This window comes from Barbus barbus (genome assembly GCF_936440315.1).
Source record: "Barbus barbus genome assembly, chromosome: 4".
In the NCBI taxonomy this organism is placed as follows: domain Eukaryota; kingdom Metazoa; phylum Chordata; class Actinopteri; order Cypriniformes; family Cyprinidae; genus Barbus; species Barbus barbus.
Window position 1 is genome coordinate 39,164,001 of NC_136732.1, and position 5,863 is coordinate 39,169,863.

At 37.4% G+C, this 5,863-nt stretch overlaps 1 protein-coding gene across 4 annotated transcripts in view; it reads right to left on the minus strand.

The window, feature by feature from the left end:
• LOC306863126 (myosin-9-like) overlaps positions 1-5,019 on the minus strand; it is a 49,445-nt gene extending 44,426 nt beyond the window's left edge. For 2 of the 4 annotated variants that reach the window (XM_079406323.1, XM_079406321.1), the window contains exon 1: positions 4,784-5,019. The gene's annotated coding sequence lies outside the window, so the exon portion shown is untranslated. Of the gene's footprint in view, positions 1-4,069; positions 4,122-4,783 lie in introns of those variants that run through there. The other 2 variants (XM_079406324.1, XM_079406322.1) reach the window with 2 other exon arrangements.
• Between the last annotated feature and the right edge of the window lie 844 nt (positions 5,020-5,863).

The following is a 5,863-nucleotide window of genomic DNA, read 5'->3' on the forward strand; positions in this document are numbered from 1 at the left end:
ACAGGAAGTGACATCATGTCCCTGGCAATGGGCCAATCTGAAGGAGGAATGAGTCTGCAGCGCATCATAATGCAGTCATGCAGCAAACCATGCGATAAACGCAACGGCCGACACGGATCAGAAACACGGCAAACAATCGGGACATGGCTCTTTATGTCTGCCTGGATACGAGCTCTTGTTCGTTCATTTCCTGTCATTGTTGTGCAGGTGCACTATGGGAAGTGCTGGTCAACGGGACAGAAAGCAAACCAAAAAAGGAGGAGGAGGATAAAGAGAAAGTTTTGGACGCTCCTGAATAATCACGTCTAAACAGCAGCGGGGTAAAAGTGAGAAACGAGCCGCCAAATGCTTCCTGTTCATCTGAGCCCAAGAGAGCAAAGCGTGTGAGAATCAAGAGAAAGGTACAGGAATAAGAATTTAAAGAGGTATTTCACACAAAAACGATCATCTGCACTCCAAACGCAATAAAAACAAGGACTTCTTCTGTGAAACATAACATTTTACAATTTTAATATTCATTTACATTAATTTCATTCTTTAAATAATATGTTAGTTTAACTAATTTAATCAAATATATAGAATTGCACCTTATTTATAATAATATAAACAATTATTATTAAAATAATAATAATTAACACTGAAGCAAATTTACAAATGATCTCTAATATTTCTCAAAACTTATAAATAAACAACAAACACTATTCTTTGAAATATCACATTTTGCACTTAGGAACGACATTTATTTATTAATAATATTTATTTATTGACAGAAATTATTTATTATTAATGTTATTCATGTAATTTTAATTAAAAAAAATAAAACTAACAATTCATTTTATTTAAAATAATTTAGTAATATTTTTTATTTACAATTTTTTATAATTCAGTTTATATGTAAATAATAATAATAATATATAAATATTAGGAAAAAAGTATATAATTACTATAAATAGTAAACATAATTGATGCATTATTAATTCTTCAAAATATTTTATTTTGTGCTCCACTAAACAGTAATTAATAATAAATGTACATTTATTTACTGCAATTTATTTTTTTTAATTTATTGTAAATGAAATTATATTCACTTAATGTAATAAAATATGCATTTCATTTATTCAGTATTTATTTAATAATAAAAATATCAATGCATGCAAAGTTATAACTATTTATACAATTACTAAATTAAATAGAATAATTAATCAAATAATCATGAACTTCTGACACTAAATTCCTGCAGCACTGACTCCACTGATCTCTTATTTATTTATATATATATATATATATATATATATATATATATTCTGTGGGAGTGGCCTCATGGTGAATAAATGATCAATTAAAGCAGAACGGTCCCTTTAACGAGCAACACATCCCATGAAGCACTGCAAAAGAGGTCACCACATAAAACAAAGCTCTGGAGGGAAACAAAGGGGCTTCCAGAGTCTGACTGCAGGAAACACAGACGGACGAGATGAGAGGAAACACATGAATCACGCAGGTGAATGATGTCATACCGATCGCAGACGCTCACGTCAAGGCTAGCGCGATGATCAGACGGCGCACCTGAGCCTGACCTCATTCGCATCAAACCCTACTTTACCCACAATGCCGCAGGGCTCTGAGTGCATTAACAGCGGGATGAAGCGTGCAGGTCTGCACCTGTCGCTCGTGCAGCATTGTGCCTGTGGATTAACATCTATGGCCCACAGCCATTTTCCCCACAGCCGCTGAAAGAAACGCACTCATTAAACACAGAGTCTCCTGAGGAAAACACAAGCTGAAAGATCGTGGCGAACGTTTACGAAACGACAGCAAAAAACGCCTCACGAACGACACAGCCTACAGAAAAACTGTTCATCACAATGTGTCACTAATACATTGATACATACACTAATCAACCTGCCAACAGGGACTACGGATGAAAATTAGCCAGTGTTGGCTAAATCTGGTGCATTTTACATATTGTTTGTGTTATTAATGTGCATTGTCCATGATTAAATAAATTAAATGAAATACAACTGGTCTCTACTGATGATATGACTCTAGATTTATTTTTTGACTTTAATTAATTTATTATTAATCAATTAAATTATTAATATATATATATATATATATATATATATATATATATATAATTAAACAATTAATAATCAAATGTTTCAACACAATCATCAAATTTATAAATGATCTCTGATATTTCTGAAAATTATCTTTTAAGTGTTCCACTTAAGTCATTTATTTATTAATAATATTTAATTTATTTTTCATTACTTATTGAATTTATATTAACATTTTAAATAAATATGCATATAATATAACTTAATATAATTCAATAATATTTTACAACTGAATGTATTTATTTATAATATTCATTTATTAATAATAAAATAATATTTGTGTTTACTTTTCTCATTATATATAAATCAGAGATCATTTATAAATTCAATCCAGTGTTAAATAAGTTTATTGATCACTGGTGTTTAATTATTATATTGCTGTTGTCACTGTTTTATAAAAGCAACAAGTAACTCTAAACCCATTTACAGTCATTTTAGCAGGCTTTGCATTGGGACATGATAAAATCACTGTAATGCATGACTTATTTAATATTCTACTCTGAAAGGACAGTTAGTAGTTTTGCAGGTTACAGTGCTCTACACTGCTCACTAAATCTAAAAACCGTGTGCGAAACGGAACGGTGTAGGATTTATTCTGAAACTATTTTCCCTCAGAAATTGCTAGTAAATGTGACAAATAATTGCAAAGAAATGGCAAATAACACTTTCAATTTGAAAGTTTAAAGACTGAAACAGTATTTTCTTGGAAAACGTACTCCAATAATCTTTATTTACAACTTTGAAAATTTAGAAATAAATGTTATTAATGTAAGCTATATCTAAATATAAAGTAGAAACTTTAATTTTCCGTAAAGCTGCTTTGCAATGATTTGCATCGTGAAAAGCGCTATACAAATAAACTTTAATTGAATTGAAATGTGGGTATTTCGCATTTTTCAACCAATTTTATGTCAAAAATGAGGGCATTTTTGGAAGTCTAATGAAATAATGGGACAAAACCAGATCAATTGTTTGTTGTCGCGTCGCAGCTCATTCTGGCTCTGGCTATTTACTGCACATGGAGGAAAACATAACTCCTGCATGTGTGTTCAAGTCATCTCGAGAAGTTTATATGTACGAGCTGGAAAGTCGTAATTTCGACATCAAATGAGTCACTTTGGTCAATTTATGAAGGTGCTGTCATATATTATATATCTTAAGTGTACAGTACTATGATATTTTATACATGCGACTTAGCTAGTTTTGTTGTATTTTTTTTATTTATTTGAAATGCAGTTTTATAAATTGCGACAAAACTACCGTCAACTACAGACATCGCATCCGATATGTTTTCTCACTGACACACCCCCAACTTGGAAAGTCTGAGCTCAAAGAACATAGTTTCCCACTCTTAATTAGGTTACGTCGAGGTTACGTAAACCTGATGTGTGTGACACGACTTGGACTCACCAGTACTGTGCACAGGATCAATGCTAGCATTCCCAAACATAAGCGGTGTGTTGGGATTAACAAACCAGAACAACCAAACCATAACGCAGAATAAGACCAGCATGTGTTTTTAATGGGTCACAGCGTCCTAGACACACACTGGCTCATGGACAACCAGGTCACACACACACACACTCACTCACACACACTCACAGGACAGGTGTGAAACTGGTTCGTCTGCGTTCACAACAGCAGTATTCATCACACATCAACATGTATATCACCTCAACGATGACCCAGCCTGTCTATGAACCCATATCGGTGTGAATCTGAGAGGTCACGTGGTTTAGACACAGACTAGTGATTTTAAACCACAACAAAATCACAATCAAAGCAGTCCGTGGCGCGAGCTAACTGTCAATCATCACTCCGCATCCGGCTGACTTTACCGTCATTGTGTAAATAATCAAAAAACGTTAAGCGCCTGCGATTTCTGAAAGTCTGTTTCATATACAGTTTTCACTGAAGTACAACACAAATTAATATATTTTTAAACTCACACAGTTGACACTGCACTGCTGCAACGTCGGCCACACAGCAAGGAGCACGAGCTCGCGCAGCGCGCTCCCACGTACAACAGTGTGCGCGCTTTTCAAATATTAACTAATCTAGGTTCATTACAGCCTCTGATGAATATTGTGCGGTTATAAAAAAGCGAGTGCACGAGCCCGGATATGCGCTCATCTGTTTAACCTATTTGTAACGCTCACCAACTTGAGACTCTCGAAGTGACAGAAACTACGTTCACCGCGTTCAGTTTTCCATCTCCGGTAAGATCTCGCGGATTCAGGTTTGTCCTAAAGCACGGGCGGAACCGTGAACGCGCCGCTGACGTCATGAGCGCCCGCGAGAGCGTCACTCGTCTGGAGACGCGCAGTGAAGTCTTTGCGCAAATGAACGTTTTTTCGTGCCATCAATGACTTTCCGCGTGAGGCCCGCGCGCGAGCCGGTGTCGCGGAGCTTCGCGAGCACTTCCTGAAACTCACCGCTCGTCGATCTGATGAGTCACAGATTATCAGTCGCACGCTATATATATATATATATACAAAACGATGAAGCGTTGCGATTTCACGCGCAGAAGTTTGATTGAGAAGTTCAATCAGGCCGCGGCGGTGAGTCCCACCCTGCGGCGCTCTGCACGCTTCCTGTTTCGCCGCGCCGCGTCTGAATAGACCTGCGGAGTGAGTGAAAGGCGGACGGGTGCCGCGGGTTACCTGCTAATCAGATGCAGACGCTCGGAGTTCGGGGTTGTCAGAAGCTCCAGGGGCTCAGTGTGGATCCGTGTCGCCGCGCTACTAACGTCTCTCTTCAATCCACAGAAACTGCACGAGTTCGCTCCCTTCGCCTCGTTCTCTCTTTTCTCTTTTTTTTCCTCTTCCCTCCCTCTTCTTCTTCTTCTTCTTCTTCTTCTTCCACTCTGTAGTTTAACTCCGTTCTGCTGTAATGGCTCGGGGTGCGGCCCCGGCGGGGCGGGGCCTGTGCCGCGCGTCCCCGCCCCTACGCCAATCACAGTCCGCTCACTCTATATTCCTAAGCGCCTCGGCCAATCGCGAGCGAGGTGTGGGCGTGTCGGAGCGGTAAAGTTCTCGTCACGGGGTGAACTTGAAATAGTTGGGCCGCAGGGGCCCGTATGTGTGTTTAATGTCTGAGGTATGTGCGCGAATTTGGGCTTTTGTGACCATATAAGTCGCCGGACCGTGTTTACACACACACACACACTCTCACTCACACACACACTCTCTCTCTCTCTCACACACAGATAGAGGAATGTCTGGAATCAGGAAATTTCTTCACAAACACTTTCACTTATTCTTTCAAAAATAATGAGTGACATGCATTCCACAATATGATGTTTATTTTACTATTTTAAAGGATTATTTTAGTATAATGACACATCTTCTGTATCTGTCTGTCTGTCTATCTATATCTTGCGTTTGATATAATTATTTATTATTGAAATAGCCTACACTTTAATGTTTAGCCTGCATGTTATGCAGTTTATTGTTAAATTAAATTCTGAATATTGAAACTAGATCAACCGCTTCCTGCTGTGAACTGTAAACACATTGACACTCAAAACATAAAACATCCCAAACAAGAAAAATCAAGATAAAAACATGCAAACACGCAAAACCTGAAAGATATCTGCACATCTTACTGTAGAAGCACACAAATAAATAAATGCACGCGGAAGCCTTGATCAGGTGTCTGCTCTGTAATTATACCTATATTAACGTTATTTATTTTGTAGCCTATAGCATACAATTCAATCTGAATATTGACTAATGGACTAG